Genomic DNA, 11,803 nt, shown 5'->3' on the forward strand with positions numbered 1-11,803 from the left:
GTGTGTGTGTGTGTGTGTGTGTGTGTGTGTGTGTGTGCCTGTGTGCGTGCGTCCGTGCGTGTGTGTGTGAAAATACACGTGTACGGCGTCTGTATGTTTTCTCGTTTTCTGGTTAACTCTAACTGCTCTACGATTCTTGCTGATCCATCAGCTTCCTTTATCGGTCTGCCAGTGCCTGCCGATTCTTCCCTATTGCCATACGTTTCATAGACCAAAATGAGAAACCCCGTAAACAGGAATTAAAAGCAATCTGCTTTTAATATTGTTAGCAAATATAAATTAAAATATAAATATATATAAATCGTAACAAATATTGCGAATTGCAAAAGCTGGTTGTAAACGACAGAATAAGCACGTCCTTGCTGCGTGTATGAATCAAGTGATACATCGCCTGGCTCATCGTATTGCCTACTATGACACAGACGCGCGCGCACGCACGCAAACACTCTCTCTCTCTCCCTCATTCGCTCTCTCACGCTTCCCTCTGCCGCTCATTCTCTCTCTAGCCTCCTCTCTCTCTTTCTCTGCCTCATCACTCTCTATTTCTTTTCCTCCCGTCGCGCTCTCCTTCCCCCTCTCTCTCAGCGCGCTCTCTCCCCCTCTCTTCCTTTTCCTCCCACTGCCCTCTTTCTCTCCCTCCCGTCGCTCTCTCCTTCCCCTCTCTCTCAGCGCGCTCTCCCCCTCTTTTTCTTTCCCTCGCACCGCCCTCTCTCTCCATCCCGCTCGCTCTTGCGCTGCCTCTTTCGACCATCTGTGAATAAGACACCGTACACTCGACCCGGTGACCCAACCGTATAGGCTCCTATTCCCGCTCTTGATAAGATCAGCCCTCCGTGTGGCTCGGCGTGGAGGTGGAGGGGGAGGAGAGGAGGAGGGGGAGGGGACTGCTACTACATACGCTGCTACTGCACACGCGCTCTCGCCCCACGTGGCTCTACATGCGTGCGCTTCTAGAAGTGCGAGTGGACTCGCGTTCGATCGCAGACAACATTCTATTAAACTTATTCGATCGCAGCTGACATTCTATTAAACGTATTCGATCGCAGATGACATCCTGATCTTATTCGATCGCAGATGACATTCTATTTGCTTTATTCGACCACAGAAAACATTCTGCTCCCCCGTTCTTCGTTCACTCGTCATCTGGTCGCATCACACACGGCAAATGCGGTGTCAATATGAGAGACACAACAGCTTTCGCACGCTGATGTCGTATCGTAATTTCATCTACCAGTAAGCAACCGGCTGCCTGTTGTCTGCAAGGCAAACCACCGAAACGTGTAGGAAAAAAATCCCTGCTCTACACACACGCTAAAGAGCGGCTCACTACATTCCACACACTCTCTCTCTAGATTCTTTCTGCGTACAGACGTAAGACGAGGTCCCACGAGGCTGGCTGAGTAATGAGACAATTGGATCAGCTGTCAGCTCTTACCGGCGATATTTCGCGCTACGGACTCGCGTAATGAAAGTGATTTAGTCGCTTTGCCTTCTCGCCGGCTGGCTCTAGAGTGGAGAGCCACTTACCGGATCACACGAGGTCTGGGGGCACGCTGCTATACCGTAGCGTTAGCCTCATCCGCCTGGCTCAGGCGGGATACGTAGAGATATTGCATTCACCCCCGCGAAATGCTATTTCTGGTCGGCGTCCCGTCGTTTGAAAATAAACAAAGCACTCGGATACTTGTGATTCGCCAGTTGTCGGCGTTCGGGTAGCAAGCTAGTAGCTGTATAACTGCTCCGTCTATCACGTTAGCCGTGTTACGTGGGGAGCTAGTAGCAGTATTACTGCTCCGTCTATCACGTCACCCGTGTTACATGGGGAGCTAGTAGCAGTATAACTGCTCCGTCTATCACGTTAGCCGTGTTACGTGGGGAGCTAGTAGCAGTATTACTGCTCCGTCTATCACGTCACCCGTGTTACGTGGGGAGCTAGTAGATGTATTACTGCTCCGTCTATCACGTCACCCGTGTTACGTGGGGAGCTAGTAGCAGTATTACTGCTCCGTCTATCACGTCACCCGTGTTACGTGGGGAGCTAGTAGCAGTATTACTGCTCCGTCTATCACGTCACCGGTGTTACGTGGGGAGCTAGTAGCTGTATTACTGCTCCGTCTATCACGTCACCCGTGTTACGTGGGGAGCTAGTAGCTGTATTACTGCTCCGTCTATCACGTACCCCGCGTTACGTGGGGAGGCTAGTAGCTGTATTAGCCCGTCTATCAAGTCACCCGTGTTTACGTGGAGCTAGTAGCTGTAATTAAACTGCTCCGTCTATCACGTCAGCCCGGGTGTTACGTGGGGAGCTAGAGCAGTATTACTGGCTCCTCTATCACGTCACGACCGTGTTACGTGGAGCTAGTAGCAGTATCACTGCTGCTCCGTCTAATTCACGATCACCGTGTTATCTGGCGGAGGCTATGTAGCTGTATAACTGCTACCGTCTATCACGTCACCGTGTTACGTGCGGGAGCTAGTAGCAAGTATTACTGCTCCGTCTAATCAACGTTAGGCCGTGTTACGTGGGGAGCTAGTACGCAGTATTACTGCTTCCGTCTATCACGTCACCGGTGTACGTGGGGAGGTAGTAGTCAGGTATGTATGCTCCGTCTATCACGTTCACGCCGTGTTACGTGGGGAGCTTAGTAGCAGTATTACTGCTCCGTCTATCACCGTCACCGTGTTACGTGGAGCTAGTAGCAGTAGTACTGCTCCCGTCGATCAGCGTCACCCGTGTTACGTGGGGAGCTAGTAACTGTATTTACTGCTCCGTCCTATGCACGTCACCACGTCGTTTACGTGGGGAGCTAGTAAGGCAGTATTACTTGCTGCCGTTCTTATCACGTCACCCGTGTTAACGTGGGGAGCTGTAGATTATTACTGCTCCGTCTATCACGTCACCCGTGTTTACGTGGGGAGCTAGTAGCTGTATTACTGCTCGTCTTATCAGCGTCACGCCGTGTTACGTGGGGAGCTAGTAGACTGTAATACTGGCTCCGTCTATCCCCGCGTCACCCGTGTTACGTGGGGAGCTAGTAGCAGTATTACTGCTCCGTCTATCACGTCACCCGCGTTGTTACGTGGGGAGCTAGAGCAGTATTAGCTGCTCGCAGTCTACACGTCACACCGTGTTACGGTGGGGAGGCTAGTAGCTGTATTATGACTGCTAGGCCGTCTATCACGTCACCGTGTTACGTGGTGGAGCTAGCCTAGCTGTATAGCTGCTCCGTCTATCCAACGTCAGCCCCGTGTTACGTGGGAGCTTAGTACTGTATACTGCTCCGCTATCACGTCACCCGTGTACGTGGGGAGCTAGTAGTAGGCAAGTATTACTGCCCGTCTATCGACACAGGGGAGGCGGGGTTGGGCCGTCACCAGGTGCTTACGTGGGGAGCCCTAGTAGCTGTATACGCTACCGTTATCACGTCACCCAGTGTTACGTGGGGAAGCTAGTTATCTGTATACTGCTCGCCGTCACACGTCACCCGTGTTACGTGGGGAGGCTAGTTAACATATACGCTCGCGTCTACACGTCACCCGTTACGTGGGGACTAGTAGCAGTATTACTCCGCTCCGTACTATCAACGTCAGCCCGTGTAACTGGGACTTCCGTAAAAACTGTATACATGCTGCCGTCTATCACGTCACCCCGTGTTACGTGGGAGCTAGTAGCTGTATTACTGCTCCGTCTATTCACGTCCCCGTGTACGTGGGAGCTAGTAGCAGTATAATGCTCCGTCATCACGTCACCCGTGTTCACGGGTGGAGCTAGTAGCTGATTACTGCTCCGTCTATCACGTCAACCGGTGTTACGTGGGAAGCTAGTAGCTGTACTTACTGCTCCGTCTTCCACGTCACCCCTGTTACGGGGGAGCTAGTAGATGTATTACTGCTCGCTAATCACTGTCAACCCGTAGTACTGGGGAGCTAGTAGCAGTATTACTGCTCCGTCTATCACGTCATCCACGTGTTACGTGGGGACTAGTAGCTGTATTACTGCTACCTCTATCAGCGTCCACCCGTGTTACGTGGGAGCCTACGTACCTGATTACTGGCTCCGTCTATCAACGTCACCCGTGTTACGTGGGAGCTAGTACTGTATACTGCTCCGTCTATCACGTCACCGGTGTTCTCGTGGGGAGCTAAGTCAGCTGTATTACTGCTCCGTCTATCACTGTCACCCGTGTTACGTGGGGACTAGTAGCAGTCATTACTGCTCGTCTATCACGCTCACCCGTGTACGTGCGGAGTCTAGTAGCATATTACTGCCCGTCTATCACGTCCACACGTGTACTGGGAGGCTAGTAGATGTATTACTGCTCCGTCTATCACGTCACCCGTGTTAGCGTGGGGAGCTAAGTAGCTGTATTACGCTCCCGTCTATGTCCACGTCACCCGGTTTAGTGGGGAGCTAGTAGCAGTATACTGGCTCCGTCTTATCACGTCACCCGTGTTAACGTGGAGCCTAGTAAGCAGTAATTACTGCTCCGGTCTATCACGTCCACTCGTGTACGTGGGGAGCTATAGGGGGCAGTAATTACTTGCTCCGTCTATCACGTCAACCACCCGTGTTACGTGGGAGACTAAGTAGCTGGTAATTATCTGCTCCCTCTATCACGTCACGGGCCTCGTGTTAGCGTGGCGGAGGCTAGTACGCTGTATTAACTGCTCCGTCTATCACGTCACGGTGTTACGTGGGGAAGGCTAAGTAGCTGTATAGACGGCCGTCCTATCACTCACCCGGAGTGTTAACGTGGGGACTAGTATCTGTATTACTGGCTACACCGTCTATCACGTCACCCGTGTACGTGGGGAGCTAGTAGCTGTATTAGCTGCTTCCGTCTATCACGTCACCCGTGTTACGTGGGAGCTAGTAGCAGTATTACTGCTCCGTCTATCACGTCACCGGTGTTCCCGTGGGAGGCTAAGTAGCTGTATTACTGGCTCCGTCTATCACGTGCACCAGCGGTGTACGTGGGGGGGGTAGCTAGTAAAAGCTGTATTACGCTCCGTCATCACGCACCCGTGTTACGTGGGGAGCTAGTTGCCTGTATTACTGCACGTGCTATCACGTCACCACGTAGTTTAACGTGGGGAGCTAGTAGCTGTATTACTGGCTCCGTTCTATCACGTCAACCCGTGTACGTGAGGGACTAGTAGCAGTATTACTGCTCCGTCTATCACGTCACCGCGTGTTCGTGGGAGCTAGTAGCTGTATTACGTTTTTGCTCCGTCTATCACGTCACCCGTGTTACGGGGGAGCATAGTAGCTGTATTACTGCTGCCGTCTATCACGTCCACCGGTGTACGTGGGGAGCTTAGTAGCTGTATTACTGCTCCGTCTATCACGTCGACCCGTGCTTACGTGGTGGAGCTAGAGCTGTATTACTTGCTATCCGTCTCTCACGTCACCGTGTTACGTGCGACTAGTAGCGCGTATTACTGCTGCCGTCTATCAACGGCAGCGCCCGTGTTAGCGTGGGAGCTAGAGCTGTATTACTGGCTCCGTCTTATCAAGCGTCACCCGTGTTACGGGGAGCTAGTAGCCTGTATTACTGCTCCATCTTTTTCCTTGCTATCACGTCCACCCGTGTTACGTGGGAGCTAGTAGCTGTATTACTGCACGCTCCCGTCTTATCACACGTCACCGCGGTGTTTATCGTGGGAGCTAGTAGATGTATTACTGGGGCTCCGTCTATCACGTCACCGGTGTTACGTGGAGAGCTAGTAGCTGTATTACTGCTCCGTCTATCACGTCACAGACGTTGCTTTACGTGTGAGCGTAGTAGCTGTATTACTGCTGTCTCCGTCTATCAGTCACCGACGGTGTTAGCGTGTGGAGCTAGTAGCAGTATTACTTGCCCGGTCCATCACGTCACCGGTGTTACGTGGGGGAGCTATAGATGTAATTACTGCTGCCGTCTATCACGTCACCCGTGTTTACGTGGGGAGCTAAGTACAGTATTACTGCTCGCGTCTATCACGTCACCCGTGTAACGTGGGAGCTAGTAGCTGTAATTACTGCTGCGTCCTATCAGTCACACCGCCGTGTTACGTGTGGAAGCTGAGTAGCTGTATTACTGTCCGTCTGTCACGTCAAGCCGTGTTACGTGGGAGCTAGTAAGACGCTGTATTACTGCTCCGTCTATCACGTCACCGGTGTTACGTGGGGAGCTAGTAGCTGTATTACTGCTCCGTCATATCACGTCACCCGTGTTAGCGTGGGGAGCTAGTAAAGCATATTACTGCTCCGTCTAAAATCACGTTCAACCCAGTGTTACGTGGGGAGCTAGTAGATGTATTACTGCTCCCTATCACGTCACCGCGTGTTAGTGGGGAGCAGTAGGCAGTATTACTGCTACCGGTCTATCCCGTTCAGCCCGTGTTAGCGTGGAGCTAGTAAGACTGTATTTACTGTCGTCATCACGTCACCGGTGTACGTGCGGGAGCAGTAGGCTGTATTACTGCTCCCGTCTATCAGCGTCACCCGTGTTACGTGGGGAGCTAGTAAGGCAGTATTATCTGCCCGTTAAGTCACGTCACCGTGTTACGCTGGAGCTAGTAGATGTATTTACCTGCTCCGTCTATCACGTCACCCGTGTTACGTGGGGAGCTAGTGAGCTGTAATTACTGCTCCCGTCTATCACGTCACCCGTGTTACGTGGGGAGCTAGTAGCTGTATACTGCTCCGTCTTTATCACGTCACGCCTGTGTCCACACGGGTGGGAGCTCCGTAGCTGTTTACTCGCTCGCGTCTATGCACGTCACCTCGTGTTACGTGGGAGCTAGTCGCATATTACAGCTCCGTCTATCACGTCACGGGTGTTACGTGGGGGAGCTAGTAGCAAGTATACTGCTCCGTCTATGCACGCAGACCCGTGTTACGTGGGGAGCTAGTAGCAGTATTACTGGCTCCGTCTATCACCGGAATTCACCCGTGTTTACGTGGGAGCTAGTAGATGTATTACTGCTTCCGTCTATCACGGTCACCCGTGTTATCGTTGGGGAGCTAGTAGATTGTATTACTGCTCCGTCTGATCACGTCACCCGTGTTCGTGGGGAGCTTAGTAGCTGATTACTGGCTCCGTCTATCACGTCACCCAGTGTTACGGTGGGAGCTAGTAGGCAGTAATTACTGCCGTCTATCACGTCACCGGTGTTACGTGGGGAGCTAGTAGAATGTATCTGCTGCCGTCTATCACGTCAGCCCGTGATTACGTGGGGAGCTAGTAGATTGTATTACTGCTCCGTCTATCACGTCACCGCGTTGTCGTGGGAGGCTAGTAGCAGTATTACTGCTCCGTCTATCACGCTCACCCTGTTGTTACGGTGGGGAGCTAGTAGCTGTATTATCTGCTGCCGTCTATCACGCATCCGTGTTACGTGGGAGGCTAGTAGGGCAGTATTACTGCTCCGTCTATCACGCACCCGTGTATCGTGGGAAGCTAGGTAGCTGTATTACTGTCTCGCGTCTTACATTCACGTCAACACCGTGTTACGTGGGGAAGCTAGTAGGCAGTATTACTGCTCCGTCTATCACGTCACCGTGTTACGTGGGGACTGAGTAGGGCAGTATTACTGCTGCCGTCTATCACGTACACCCCGTGTACGGGTGGAGCTAGTAGCTGGTACTTACTTCGGCTCCGTCTATCACGCAACCCGTGTTACGTGGGAGGCTAGTAGGCACGTATTACTGCTCGTCTATCACGTCATCCGTACGTACGTGGGGCAGCATAAGTAGCAGTATTAACTGCTCCGTCTCCATCAACCGGTCGATCCGTGTTACGTGGAGCTAGTAGCAGTAATTACTGCTCGTCTAATACGTCACGGCCGTGTACGTGGGGCTAGTAAGCAGTATTACTGCTCGCGTCTATCACGTCACGCCGTGTTACGTGGGAGCTAAGTAGGCTTATTACTGCTCCGTCCTATCAACGTCAAACCCGTGTTACGTGGGGAGCTCTAGCTGTATTAGCTGCTCGCGTCATATCAACATCACCCGGTGTTACGTGGGGAGCTAGTATGCTCGTATACTGCTCCGTCTATCACGTCACCCGTGGTTACGTGGGAGCTAGTAGCTGTTATTACTGCTGCCGTCTATACGTCACCCGGTGTTACGTGGGGAGCTAGTAGCTGTATTTACTGCTCGTATTCACGTTCACGGTGTTACTGTGGGGAGCTAGTAGATGTTATTACTGCTCCGTCTATCACGTCACCCGTGTTAGCGTGGGAGGCTAGTAGATGTATTACTGCCCGTCTATCACCGTCACCCGTGTTACGTGGGGAGCTAGTTAGCTGTAAATTACTGCTCGTCTATCACGTCCCCGGTGTTTTACGTGGGGAGACTAGTAGCTGTATTACTGGCTCGTCAATCACGTCACCCCGTGTTACGTGGGGGAGCTAGTAGCAGTATTACTGCTCCGTCTATCACGTCACGGCCGTGTTACGTGGGGAGCTAGTAGCAGTAATACTGCTCCGTCTATCACGTCAGCCCGTGTTACGTGGGAGGCTAGTAGCTGTATTACTCGCTGGCCGCTTCACGTCACCCGTGTTACGTGGAGCTAGTAGCTGTATTACTGCTCCGTCTATCACGTCACCCGTGTTACGTGGGGAGCTAGTAGCTGTATTACTGCTCCGTCTATCACGTCACCGGTGTTACGTGGGGAGCTAGTAGCTGTATTACTGCTCCGTCTATCACGTCACCGGTGTTACGTGGGGAGCTAGTAGCTGTAATATTAATATTAATATTAATATTACAACGAGTTCAAGCGAATATCTATACTCTATACTATTATGTACTTGTTGTTTATGAGCTCTAAATATTACGCACTTCTTATGTTGCGGTCTGGGTAAAGAGGGCGGAGTAGCAAAAGTCGCTGATTTACCCGTAATAGGGTTTGATTCTCATAATGGGCGGTCGGTACACACGCACACACGCGCGCATGCTAAGCTTTATCCCTTACATCTAGTCACGTACTGAGCATATACGGCTGAGGTGCAGTAGCTATGACGACGTCACCGCCATGTCAACTGATAACTTCGATGTTATCTAAACACCGTTTTGCCGCTCGTTCGCGATGCGCGTTTTTAAACAGATGAATAATATACATGTCGACATTTCTCCCCGCGCGTGTTTGTTTGCGCGCCGCCTTCATGTTTGCTTTTCTCGCCATTAAAAAAAGCTGCTTCATAAAGACGCGACGGGCTTTTAGTGAACTCTCGCAGTCGTGCTATCAAGGTACTTAACGCACGGTGGTGCAGACTTCCCCCCGCGGTTTGAATGCCTTTTAAGATGCCAGAATCCAGACAGTCAACAGAATGATCGGTATGCGGTGGGTCCGGCCACACGCTGATGTCGCATGCATATACAGGGACGTCAACTCAAGCGTGTACGTACGCACACACGCGCGCGGGTCGGGTAAACAGTACATGGTTGACTCGCCCGCTGCGACCACAGACCATGCTGTTTCTATAGCCAGCAGCTTCAGCGCACATACACCTACAAAGACGCTCCTTTGGCATCCGTCAAAGTCAGCATTGTTCGCGGCAGTGGCGTTCGCATTTTGTGACGAGAGATAGCAAGCTGGTTCTTCTGCTATAATATGCGCCTCTATTATAATAATTACCCAGCGCAGCGTACCGTATGCCCGTCTCTGTATGTACAGTTCCTATAGGAGTTGTTGTGAGTGAATTTACTCTCGGGGCGCGACATCATATCGCGTCGTTCTGCGATCACGTCTATGTGGGAAATAAATCCGCTCGCGCATGTCTGTACAAACATCGCAAAATCGCAAACAAATAGGGGTCGAGATTAAGCGCACAAGACGCACGCACGCACGCACGCACGCACGCACGCACGCACGCACGCACTCACGCACGCACTCACGCACGCACGCACATGCCGCAGTAGATCTCACCGAACAGTCGCTACAATGGCAGACTTCGCTCGGTTGTAAATACGCCTCATGGAGAAAAGGCACTGACTAACTTACTCCTACGATACATGCAGGCTAACGCCGTATCGCACTTATATTGTTTCTTCTACACTTTCCACTTCTTCTGTCCTTTCTCCTTATTACCTCCGCCAGGGGCGTGGCGGAGGTTATGTTTTCATCGGCGAATGTTTGAGTGTTGGTTTGTGTGTTTGTGAACATGCACGTTTCAGTTCACGTCTGCTAGGTGCGCTGGCTGTAGACTTACAAACACGCAAACACAGGCTAAGGGGCAAACACAGTCCTCCCCTACCTGCACGCTCGCACTAATCCGGATCCAATTAATTATTTAATTAATTAATTAATTAATTAATTTTTCCACTTAATTAATTAATTAATAAAAAATTCCACATTGAGAGAATTCAGCTGCCTTGGCGGAGGTCTGTGCTCTCCGAGTGCTCTAGTATTTATTATCGCATGCATGGGGTGGTGGTAAGAGAACGAGACGATCGGGTAATTATACCAGGTCGCTATGAGAAAGTACCGATGAGTTAAGTACCTATGCAGAACCCATCATGCTGGGCGCTATAGGGAGGTGTAGACAGATGAAAGACCCGTGAACAAGAGAAGAACGCAGCAAGGGGCGGTACGAACGTGTTGATATGGGTTAAGCGCTTGCGTGATGAACAGTAACTCACCGCACCGTGATCACGAGAAGGCTACGCCAGGGCGGCGTCCCTCATAAAAAAAACACACACGATCGTGCTTTATTCACGAGTCGATGGGAAGCGAGTGGGAGGGTGTGTAGGAGGCGGGGTCCACTGCGTGTTCACGTATAGCCTGCAGTCCTGCCGTGACAGCGTTACCACTAACTAGCGGTACCCGCGGAAGAACAGACGCGTATGAATACATGTCGCGGCAAGATCACACCGCCACGCGTTATTTTCTATCGAAATAGTTAAAGAAATCGATAATTATTGAAATGATAAATCATAATTCACACTTTTTAGATCGAAATCGAAGATGTCGTTGCCGCACTACCTTTTCTGTCGGTAGAGCAGACGGTGCGCGCATCGCCGCGCGCGTGTGCGCACTATTTTCACGGGTTTTCCATCTAATTAACAATAATTAGAAGGCGTCGACAATGATGGATGGAGATTCCAAGACCGAAGGCCGCATTCAGCCTAAGTTACACACAGCTGTCCGTGTATGTATACAGTATAGTATCTGTGCGGGAATGTTGATTAATTCGACTAATACTGCAACATGGTTTCAGCATTTTACCGTTGTACGCTCTCCTTCTTTATACGCTCTTGATAATATATTTATTGATAATAATAATAATATTAATAATAATAATAATAATAACAATATAATAATAATATTATTATTATATAATTATTTTCAAATATTTTTCACTATTTTTAATTATTTACTTTTCTCTTATTATCGCTAGTTTTATTTTTTATATCAATTTATTTTTGATTAAATTGAGTTTTTGGGTTTGTTTCATTATTATTGCTAGAATTAACATTATTATATTAAATTTTACTACATCCAGTTAGCCGTGCGTCTGTGAACGCGCCGCTGAGAGAGGAAACTGACACGTGATGCATTGTTACGTTGCGCGCGAGATACATTCAGCGTCGAGGCGGTCGAAATATTAATTAAAATATTCATCAGATGGAGTGCGTGTGCAGGGGTGCAGGGGTGCATGCGAGTGTGCGTGCAGGGGTGCGTGCAGGGGTGCGTGCAGGGGTGCGTGCGAGGGTGCGTGCAGGGGTGCGTGCAGGGGTGCGTGCAGGGGTGCGTGCAGGGGTGCGTGCAGGGGTGCGTGCAGGGGTGCGTGCAGGGGTGCGTGCAGGGGTGCAGGG

General features: G+C 50.7%; 1 protein-coding gene across 1 annotated transcript in view; it reads left to right on the forward strand.

Annotated features, from left to right (window-relative positions):
• LOC106806056 (slit homolog 2 protein-like) overlaps positions 1–11,803 on the forward strand; it is an 83,820-nt gene that overhangs the window by 7,613 nt on the left and 64,404 nt on the right. The window lies entirely within an intron of this gene.

Source organism: Priapulus caudatus, unplaced genomic scaffold (assembly GCF_000485595.1).
Source record: "Priapulus caudatus unplaced genomic scaffold, Priapulus_caudatus-5.0.1 Scaffold139, whole genome shotgun sequence".
Taxonomy (NCBI): domain Eukaryota; kingdom Metazoa; phylum Priapulida; class Priapulimorpha; order Priapulimorphida; family Priapulidae; genus Priapulus; species Priapulus caudatus.